This window comes from Apium graveolens, chromosome 7, assembly GCF_009905375.1.
Source record: "Apium graveolens cultivar Ventura chromosome 7, ASM990537v1, whole genome shotgun sequence".
In the NCBI taxonomy this organism is placed as follows: domain Eukaryota; kingdom Viridiplantae; phylum Streptophyta; class Magnoliopsida; order Apiales; family Apiaceae; genus Apium; species Apium graveolens.
Genome location: NC_133653.1, coordinates 196,275,207 through 196,287,192, shown reverse-complemented (window position 1 = coordinate 196,287,192; position 11,986 = coordinate 196,275,207).

Below are 11,986 nucleotides of genomic sequence, written 5' to 3'. Positions count from 1 at the left end.
GAATTGATGATTCAGTCTTGCTCTTGAATGAAGATTTCCTTTGTTTAGCCTTCTGATAAGAATCACAAAGACCATCAGGAGCAAATACTGACTTTGACAGTCCTCTCACAAGATCTTTCTTGACTAGTTCATTTATATTATTTAAATTTAAGTGAGAGAGTTTCTTGTGTCAGTTCCAGCTTTCATCAATTGATGCTCTACTCATCAGACAGATTGCAGAACCATCAGTACTTGTTGAAAGCTTGGCTTCATAAATGCTACCATGCCTGTATCCTTTCAAAACGACTTTGCCTGTAGATTTACTTTCAACTTCACAGTGTTCTTCAAAGAAATCCACATGATAACCTCTGTCACAGATTTGACTAACACTCAGCAGATTGTGTTTAAGTCCTGAGACCAGAGCTACTTCTTTAATGATGACATTCCCAAAATTGATATTGCCATATCCCAATTTTTTTTCAATGTTGTCGTCTCCATAAGAAACACTTGGGTCAGCCTTCTCCACAAAATCTGATAGCAGGGCTTTATTTCCAGTCATATGTCCTGAACATCCACTGTCCAGAACTAGGATGTTTTTTCTGTTGACCTGCAATCACAAAGACCACTAATGATTAGTTTTAAGGACCCAGACTTGCTTGGATCCTTTAACCTTGTTAAGTTTGTTAACATTTGCAGCGGATTTAGCATCAAAGTTTCTGTTAACATTTTTCTTATCAGAATTTACACTATCAGACTTTGAATCAGAACTTACACTAGAAGGAACAGTGCTAACTTTCTTTAAAGAAGGTTTTATTTGATAATAATCATAATACAAACTATGATATTCCTTACAAGTATAAATGGAATGCCATAAACTACCACAATAAAAACAAGGATTTTGTGGCTTATATCTATCAGACTGACTCTTAACTCCTGACTTTGAAGGTAAGGAGATTATGTTATTATTCTTCCTGCAAAAAGAAGCCAGATGGTTAGAACTTCCACAGTTATGACAGGTTTTTCTAGGAGCATCAGGAACAGGCTTATAATCATTGCTTTTATTCACACCTTCCTTTCCATTCCTATTTTTCCTAGGTGATTTTATCTTGTTTGCATTCTTAACTTCTTTCAGCTTATTCTTAAGCTGCTTCTTTGTCATTAAGCCTACGTTTACTTCAATTGTCTTTTCCTTTTTTAGTTTGTCAGAAGTTAATTCCTTTTTAACTTCAAATTTCTCAGTATCCGACTTTACAGCTACAAACTTAACAGGTTTTAACTTTGGCTTTTGTTTAACAACTTTAGGCTTAATATCTACAGTTCCTTTATCATTCTTATCATCTCCATAACCTAAGCCCTCTTTTCAGTTTTCACTACTTAACAAATTCTGAGTTGTTCTGCCAGAGTTAGTCCAAGTCCTGATAATCTCTCTTTCCTTTTCTAACTCAGTTTTTAGAGAATCATTCATTTTAAGTACTTCATCCCTAACATAGAAAGCATCATCTCTGTCTTTCTGAGTTTGATGGAACATGACTAACTCTTTTTCTAAATAATCATTCCTCTTTTTACAAGCAAGATTTTCAGAAGTTAATCTTTCACATGTTAAAGTTTGATCTCTATAGCTAATGAACGTGGTTTTAAGATATCTTCTCAACTCATTAATATCATCAGTATGAAAGGCATAAGTAGTTTGAGGTACCTTTAACTCAGCAGCTTCAGGACTGCCATCAGCACTTGCCATATCAGCATTTGCCATCAAGGCATAGTTCTCCTCACTTTCAGAATCTGAGGTGTCTGTCCAGCTTTTCTTCTTTGTGACAAGAGCCTTGCCTTTGTCACTCTTCACTTTCTTGCAATCAGGAGATATGTGGTCTTTCTCACCACAGTTGTAGCATTTGACATTTGTGTAATCTCCACTATCAGACTTCCCTCCTTTGCCTTCAGATTTTCTGAAATTCTTCTTATCAGAACTTGCACCTTTCCTGGAAAACTTTTTTCCCTTCCTGAATTTCCTGTATGCAATCTTTGTGATTACTTTCACCATAAGAGCACACAGCTTCATCATCTCTTCATCAGCATCCATCTTAGGAGAGCTTTCAGTTTCTGAGTCACCATCACTATCAGAACTTGATGACTCAGTATCAGAGTTTGTGAAGAGCGCTTTACCCTTGCCTTTCCTTGAGGTGTCTGCCTTGGGAGATTCTTCTTCAGCCTTAAGAGCAACTGTCCTTGACTTTCCTCCTTTCCTCTTGCTTCTTTGTTCCATCTCAAGTTCATGAGTCTTGAGCATCTCATAGATTTCATCAAGAGTTGTTTCATCAAGATTATAGTTGTCTCTTATAGTTGTTGCCTTCAAATCCTAGCTTTCAGGAAGAGCAAACAGGAATTTAAGATTTGAATCTTCAAGATCATACTCCTTATCAACCAGTGACAAATCATTCAAGAGTTTGACAAATCTATCATATAAGTCCATCAATGACTCATTAGCCTTTGAGTCAAAGTGTTCATACTCTTGAGTGAGTATTGTATTCCTGTTCTTCTTAATCGAATCAGTTCCCTAACATCTTGTTTCCAAGGCATCCCATATCTCATTTGCAGTTTTACAGTTTATTACCCTGTTTGACATTACATTATCAATGGCACTATGCAGTAAGTGTCATACCTTAGCATCCTTAGCAATTGATGCGATATCTTCAGCAGTGTAATCACTCTTCTCTTTTGGTACAGACTTTGCTGCTTTACCTGCAACTGCAACAGCGAGTTTTGTTGGATTGTGAGGTCCTTCCTTGATTCTATCAAGATATTCTGGATCTGTAGCTTCCAGAAACATAGTCATCCTCACCTTCCATATGTGATATTCAGATGGTTTCAATATGGGAACTCTAATAGCCTCATATCGACTATGGATTTGTGTCTTTGGAAGTTCTTCAGTTTTGGTGGGCTTAGTTGGAGTTTCTACTTCAGACATGATTGTTTTTGGATCTTAAACTGTTTGTGTGTTAACAGATCGGCTCTGATACCACTTGTTAGGTCACACACACTGTAGAAGGGGGTTGAATACAGTGTATAGCACAATCAAATCGAATTCTAATAACACAAGTAACAGAAAATAGACTTTATTCAAAGCAATAAACTCTGTTACAATATGGAACTGCCCTCTCTCAGTGATGAACAAATATCACGAGAGCTGCTAGGGTTACAATGAATAATATTCTTGATAATGATAACACTTATAGTGTAAACCCTATGTCTTTATTTATATACTACACAATTACAAGATAATCGCTAATTGATATGGAATATAATTCTGCTTCTTAAAATATATCAATCATATATCTTTTCTTCCAAGTACTCTATTCTTCATAGAATTCTTTCTTCATGCATATCTCTTCTTACATTTGTCTCGATCTTCTCTTCCTTCAATCAACCGCCTTCCTTATCTGAACGTTTCCTTTATGTCCTGATATTATCTTTTGATAAATATCTCCTGAACCTGAAGTACTGATGACTTAAGTTCTGACTTCAGTATAAGTGCTGATTTCCAGTTAAGTACTGATTTGTCCTGTTTAAGTAAGATCTGAAAACTAAACACAAATCATATTAGACATGACATTATCAAATATATCTAACACATACCCAATATCAGAACTAGCAAGAAAGTCTTGAATGAAATAAAGTTCAGAGGGTGCTTCTGACTTGCTAAGAATAGCAGAGAAGTTATTGGGAACAAACGTTGCTCCATCGAAGATTATGTCCTTGGGTGCCATGAGAATTTGTGAGAAAGAAAGTTGCATGTAAGGTGTTTGAGGTAATGTCTGTATGAAAAATCGTCAGTAGATGAGAGAGAATAGAAGTAAAGAGAGAGAGATAAAATGTGTAAGTAAATAAAAGATTTTATAATCTTTTCTCTCTTTTACTTATACACGGTAGAAAAAGTAACCGTTGGAACACCTGTCAGACATGCAGCAGTAAAAGATAATTAATGGGCACATGTATTCAGTAATCATTACTTATCACATGTAGTTTTTCAAGGAAAAACCGTTCCACTTACCAAGTAATCCCATTAATCAAGGTAGTTCAGTTTTATTTTTAAAATTTAAAACTGTTCCCACTTAATAAATTTTTATCACTGCGTGACCAATATTCTGTAAAAATATGACAAATGAGAGAATAACCAAAAATAAATTAAGTAAATAAATCCTGTCATGTCAGAATCAGAACTTGATTTATATCAGTGCTAGAAAGGTCATCAGAATATGGTTAGTATCAGGATTTAACATGTTATCAGAATATCAAACGACTCAGAGACAAAATCTTGCATAAATATAAAATTTCATTAATATATTTAGTAAATACATTTCATGAAATTCAAATTACATGCTGAAAAGTACAAGATTGTCCTAAGCTACAAATCCTAGCATCAACAGCTTTTGTCCTAAGCTAAGAAGCAAGACAAAGCTGGCGGTGAAGAGAAACATGGAGCATAAATTATTTCTTCTTCCTACTCTCAACAAAAAGAACAGCGAGACGAATGATTCGCTCCTGCTATCGGAGATAACGGAGATGTAGATCTCTTTGGACTGTCAACATGTCACGTTTAATGATCTCTGGAAATTGAATCCAGAGATTATGAGGAATGTTGTTGATATGGTATGGAGTTGGAATTCCATTTTGAAAAACATGTACAGTCTCAGTGCCATAATTGTAAAACCAGCCAAACTCAGCCATTTGTGGTGATAAGAATAAGAAGAGAGTAAGTTTGTGAGAAAATGAGAGATGTGCTGGCTAGAATGAAGTGTTGGTTTAAATAGGCAATGGAATGCCAAGAGACACAAAGAAAATTGAATGGTTACAGGTAGAAATAGTTCTACCTCGTCTCCCTAGACTGAGGAGAATAATAACAACCATTGGAAGTGTAAAACAGGATTTAATGCGCACATTAAACAAGTAAAAATTATTGTGCATAGACGTGTACCACTAACCCAAATTATATTGACTGTTAATATCTCACCCAAACATATTCTGATTTTAAATCAGACTGTTTCGGATTTTAACCACAAATAAGTCAAGTAAAGAATCAAAGTGTAATATCAGAACTTAGACTTATATCAGAACTTAATAGTCATCAGAACATGATTTCTTAACTCGAAAAATGAATGCCTATTTCTGTAATTCTTCACACAAATTCTGATTTCGTTTCTTCAGAACTTAATCATCATAACTTGTCCTCAGAATTTATGTAACTGACACTTAAACGTTCATCTAAAACACCATTTATCACCACAGTAATTTTCATCATTCATATGGAGTGTATGTGTGTGCAGTAAGCTAAATATCAGATAAAGATTAAAGTCTGATTTACTTCAGTATATCTTAGAAATAAGGCATAACTAAGAACTTTGCTCAAAATCTGTCATAATTCTGAAGTCTACTTTTGAATGAGTTCATGCATGAGTCCACCTCAACTGTTTTGTGCTCATTTTATGCATTTTTTTAAATTCCATTTTACAGTGGCTTCTCAGTGTAAGTGAGTCACGAATGCTTATCAGAATTTATGCTATTATCAGAGTATTTCTCCAGTAATCATAGAGTGTGAAAAGTCACCAAGAAAAATATTTATTTTTGCTTTTCTGATGCATATTACTTAATACCATCAATGCACTTGGGTCTTCCCTTCCACAGTTTTTACTCTAGATCTCAAAGAAGTACCTGATTTTTATTTCTTTTTCTTTTCTTTTGATAAGTGAGGCTTATCAGCACTTAGTACATTCACAAGATTTACTAACATCAGAACTTAACAGATGAGAAGCACTATTCTAGTTGTTGACTTAGTAATAAGATAGACAAAGTAAACTTAACTAAGCTCAATATCAGAATTTGCTTGTGTCAATAGATTTCCACATAAACAATTACTTCAAACATGGGATTTGTTAGTATATTAAAGACTACTAGGTCAGCATTTAGCATATTTATCCTCATTGGATTGAATAATCATAGAAACATTCATATCACTATCAGAGTTTAGAAATTCACATCAGACAACAATCAGTACTTAAGCAATTTTCAATTAAGCACAGAATACACAAATATAGTAATATCTGTAAATACTGATCATAAAGTCTGATGCATCAGAACAAAAACTAAGCAGATTTAGAGAAAGAACCTGAAACCATTCCAAGTTCATTTACCAATCTTGTAAAAGTAGCTTCACACAGTGGTTTTGTGAAAATATCTGCTAGTTGTTGATATGTTGGAACAAAGTGCAATTCCACTGTACCTTCATCCACATGTTCCCTTATGAAGTGGTACCTTATGCTGATGTGCTTTGTAATTGAGTGTTGAACTGGATTACTTGTCAGAGCAATAGCACTTTGATTATCACAGTAAATAGGGATTTTAAAATATATTAACCCATAATATAGTAAATGATTTTTCATCCAAAGAATCTGTGCACAACAGCTTCCTGCAATAATGTACTCTGCTTCTGCAGTTGATGTGGAAATTGATTTTTGTTTCTTGCTAAACCAAGAAACCAATCTGCCTCCATGAAATTGCCAGCTTCCACTTGTGCTTTTCCTGTCAATTTTGCAACCTGCAAAATCTGCATCTGAGTAACCTATTAGTTGAAAGTCTGATTCTCTAGGATACCATAATCCCAGATCAACTGTTCCTTAAGATACTTGAAAATTCTTTTCACAGCTGTTAAGTGTGGTTCTCTTGGATCTGCTTGAAATCTTGCACAAAGATAGGTAGCTTACATGATATCAGGTCTACTAGCAGTCAGATAGAGTAGAGAGCCAATCATACCTCTGTAATCAGTAATATCTACTGATTTACCAGTATCCTTATCCAATTTTGTTGCAGTGGCCATGGGAGTGGATACACTTGAACAATCTTGTATTCCAAATTTCTTCAACAAATTTCTGGTATACTTGGTTTGACAAATAAAAGTGCCTTCTTCATTCTGCTTGACTTGAAGGCCCATAAAATAGCTAAGTTCCCCCATCATACTCATTTGATATCTTGACTGCATTAGTTTGGCAAACTTCTTGCAAAGTCTGTCATTTGTAGAACCAAAGATGATATCATCAACATATATATGAACCAAAAGTAAGTCCTTTCCATGGTTGAGGTAGAACATAGTTTTGTCAATAGTTCCTCTGTTAAATCCACTTTCCAGAAGAAACTGAGCTAAAGTCTCATACCATGCTCTTGGAGCTTGCTTAAGGCCATAAAGTGCTTTATCAAGCCTGTAGACATGATTTGGAAGTTTGGAATCTACAATGTCTGGAGGTTGTTCAACATATACTTCCTCTTCCAACTCTCCATTGATAAAAGCACTTTTCACATCCATTTGAAAGACAGTATACTTTTTGTGAGCAGCATAAGCCAAAAATATCCTTATGGCTTCCAATCTAGCAACTGGTGCAAATGTTTCATCATAATCAATTCCCTCCTATTGAGAATATCCTTTTACAACCAGTCTTGCTTTATTCCTTGTAATTATGCCATCACTATCAGTTTTGTTTCTGAACACCCACTTTTTACCAACAACAGATCTGTTCTTTGGTCTTGACACTAGGGTCCAGACTTTTTTTCTTTCAAATTCATTTAACACTTCCTGCATTGCTTGCACCCAATCAGCATCTTGAAGAGCTTCTTCCACTTTCTTTGGTTCAGTTTGAGAAAGAAAAAAATTATAGAGATATTCACTTGAAGTAGGTGTTCTAGTTCTGACACCTGCATCAGGATTTCCAATAATTAAGTCAGGTGTATGTGATTTAGTCCACTTCCTTGCAGATGGAAGGTTTTATCTAGAACTGGATACTCCCCCATGATCCATGCTATCTTCATCAACATTTTCTGATGCTCCCCCTGAAACTATGCTCTCTGAGTTGGATCCTTCAGAAATTGAGTTTTCAGAATTATCAGAACTTGGCTTATCAGAACTTGATGAATCAGAACTTGAAGAGCCAATTGTATGTTCTGATGCTTCTTGAGATGTGGTTATATCTTCAGTATGCTCCCCCTGCACAGGTGCATCTTCCTTTGCCGTAGTCACCACAGTTTCAATAACATCAGAATTTAATCCATCAGAGTTTCCAGTATCAGGATTTAGACTGTCAGGATTTTCAGTATCAGAATTTAAGTCTTCATTTTCAAATCTCAGCTGATCATGATCATTGAAATCTTCAAGTCCAGTAATCTTCTTATCATCAAAGGAGACATTGATAGATTCCATGACAACCCTTGTTCTTAAATTGTAGACTCTGAAGGTTTTTGTGGAAAGTGGATACCCAACAAAAATTCCTTCATCGGCTTTTAAATTAAATTTGGATAGCTGTTCAGGGTGAGTCTTAAGAACAAAACACTTGCATCCAAATACATGAAAATACTTCAGATTTGGCTTCTTTTTCTTCACCATCTCATATGGTGTCTTTCCATGCTTGTTAATGAGTGTTGCATTCTGAGTAAAATAAGCAGTCTGCACAGCATCAGCCCAAAAATAGGTTGGTAGCTTTGCTTCATCAAGCATAGTTCGTGCAGCTTCAATAAGATTTCTATTCTTTCTTTCAACAACTCCATTTTGCTGTGGAGTTCCAGGAGCAGAAAATTCCTGCTTGATTCCATGGTCTTTGCAGAACTCTTCCATTGTCAAATTCTTGAACTCAGTGCCATTATCACTTCTTATGATCTTCACAGAATCTTTGACTTATTTATCCAGTTGTTTGACATGATCAATCAAGATAGATGCAGTTTCACTTTTTGTGTGCAAGAAATACACCCATGTGTATCTGGTGAACTCATCCACTATGACCATAACATATTTCTTCTTTGCAATAGACATGACATTCACTGGACCAAATAGATCTACATGAAATAGGTGATAAGGCTCAAGAATTAATGATTCAGTCTTTCTCTTGAATGAGGATTTTCTTTGTTTAGCCTTTTGACATGAATCACAAAGGCCATCAGGAGCAAATACTGATTTTGGCAGTCCTCTCACAAGATCTTTCTTGACTAGTTCATTTATATTGTTGAAATTTAAATGAGAGTTTCTTATGCCAATTCCAGCTTTCTTCAATTGATGCTCTACTCATCAGACAGATTGCAGAACCATCAGAACTTGTTGAAAGCTTGGCTTCATAAATGTTACCATGCCTGTATCCTTTCAGAACAACTTTGCCTGTAGATTTGCTTACAACTTCACAGTGTTCTTCAAAGAAATCCACATGATAACCTCTGTCACAGATTTGACTAACACTCAGCAGATTGTGTTTAAGTCTTGAGACCAGAGCTACTTCTGTAATGATGACATTCCCAAGATTGATATTGCCATATCCCAGTGTTTTTCAATGTTTCCATCTCCAAAAGAAACACTTGGGCCAGCCTTCTCCACAAAGTCTGATAGCAGGGCTTTATTTCCAGTCATATGTCCTGAGCATCCACTATCCAGAACTAGGATGTTTTTCCTGTTGCCCTGCAATCACAAAGACCACTAATGATTAGTTTTAAGGACCCAGACTTGCTTGGATCCTTTGGCCTTATTAAGTTTGTTAACATTTGCAGCGGATTTAGCATCAGAGTTTATGTTAACATTTTTCTTATCAGCAATTACACTATCAGACTTTGTATCAGAACTTACACTAGAAGGAACAATGCTAACTTTCTTTAAAGAAGGTTTTATTTGATAATAATCATAGTACAAACTATGATATTCCTTACAAGTATAAATGGAAACCATGAACTACCACAATGAAAATAAGGATTTTGTGGCCTATATCTAACAGACTGACTCTTAACTCCTGACTTTGAAGGTAAGGAGTTTATGTTCTTATTTTTCCTGCAAAAAGAAGCCAGATGGTTAGAACTTCCACATTTATGACATGTTTTTCTAGGAGCATTAGGAACAGGCTTATAGGAACAGGCTTATAATCATTGCTTTTATTTACACCTTCCTTTCCATTCCTATTTTTCCTAGGTGACTTTACCTTATTTACATTCTTAACTTCTTTCAGCTTATGCTTAAGCTGCTTCTTTGTCATTAAGCCTACGTTTACTTCAGTTGTCTTTTCCTATTTTAGTTTATCAGAGGTTAATTCCTCTTTAACTTCTAATTTCTCAGTATCAGACTTTACAGCTACAAACTTAACAGGTTTTAGTTTTTGCTTTTGTTTAACAACTATAGGCTTAATTTCTACAGTTCCTTTATCATTCTTATCATCTCCATAACCTAAGCCCTCTTTCCAGTTTCCAATACTTAACAAATTCTGAGTTGTTCTGCCAGAGTTAGTCCAAGTCCTGATAATCTCTCTTTCCTTTTCTAACTCAGTTTTTAAAGATTCATTCATTTTAAGTACTTCATCCCTAACATAAAAAACATCATCTCTATCTTTCTGAGTTTGATGGAACATGACTAACTCTTTTTCTAAATAATCATTCCTCTTTTTACAAGCAAGATTTTCAGAAGTTAATCTTTCACATGTTAAAGTTTGATCTCTATAACTAATGAACATGGTTTTAAGATATCTTCTCAACTCATTAATATCATCAGTATGAAAGGCATAAGTAGTTTGAGGTACCTTTAACTCAGCAGCTTCAGAACTGCTATCAGCATTTGCCACATCAGCATTTGCCATCAAGGCATAGTTCTCCTCACTTTCAGAATCTGAAGTGTCTGTCCAGCTTTTCTTCTTTGTGACAAGAGCCTTGCCTTTGTCACTCTTCACTTTCTTGCAATCAGGAGATATATGGCATTTCTCACCACAGTTGTAGCATTTGACATTTGTGTAATCCCCTCTGTCAGACTTCCCTCCTTTGCCTTCAGATTTTCTGAAACTCTTCTTATCAGAACTTGCACCTTTCCTGGAAAACCTCTTTCCCTTTCTGAATTTCCTGTATGCAATCCTTGTGATTCCTTTCACCATAAGAGCACACAGCTTCATCATCTCTTAATCAACATCCATCTCAGTCAAGCTTTCAGTTTCTGAGTCATCATCACTATCAGAACTTGATGACTCAGTATCAGACTTTGTGATGAGCATTTTTCTTTTGCCTTTCCTTGAGGTAGCTGCCTTGGGGGCTTCTTCTTCAGCCTTAAGAGCAATTGTCCTTGACTTTCCTCCTTTCCTCTTGCTTCTTTGTTCCATCTCAAGTTCATGAGTCTTGAGCATCCCATAAATTTCATCAAGAGTTATTTCATCAAGATTATAGTTGTCTCTTATAATTGTTGCCTTCAAACACCAACTTTCAGGAAGAGCTAACAGGAATTTAAGGTTTGAATCTTCAAGATCATACTCCTTATCAACTAGTGACAAATCATTCAAGAGTTTGATAAATCTGTCATATAAATCAGTCAATGACTCATTATTCTTTGAGTCAAAGTGTTCATACTCTTGAGTGAGTATTGTCTTCCTGTTTTTCTTAATCGAATCAGTTTACTGGCACCTTGTCTCCAAGGCATCCCATATCTCCTTTACAGTCTTGCAGTTAAATACCCTGTTTGACATTACATTATCAATGGCACTATGCAGCAAGTGTCGTACCTTAGCATCCTTAGCAATTGATGCGATATCTTCAGCAGTGTAATCACTCTCTCCTTTGGTACAGACTTTGCTGCTTCACCTGCAACTACAACAGCGAGTTTTGTTGGCTTGTGAGGTGCTTCATTGATTCTGTCAAGATATTGTGGATCTGTAGCTTCCAGAAACATAGTCATCCTCACCTTCCATATGGGATATTCAGATGGTTTTAGTATGGGAACTCTAATAGCCTCATATCGACTATGGATTTGAGTCTTTGGGCGTTCTTCAGTTTTGGTGGGCTTGGTTGGAGTTTCTGCTTTAGACATGATTATTTTTGGATCTTAAACTGTTTGTGTGTTAACAGATAGGCTCTGATACCACTTGTTAGGTCACACACACTGTAGAAGGGGGTTGAATACAGTGTTTATCACAATCAAATCGAACTAAAGAACTCAAGTAACAGAAAACAGACTTTATTCAATATT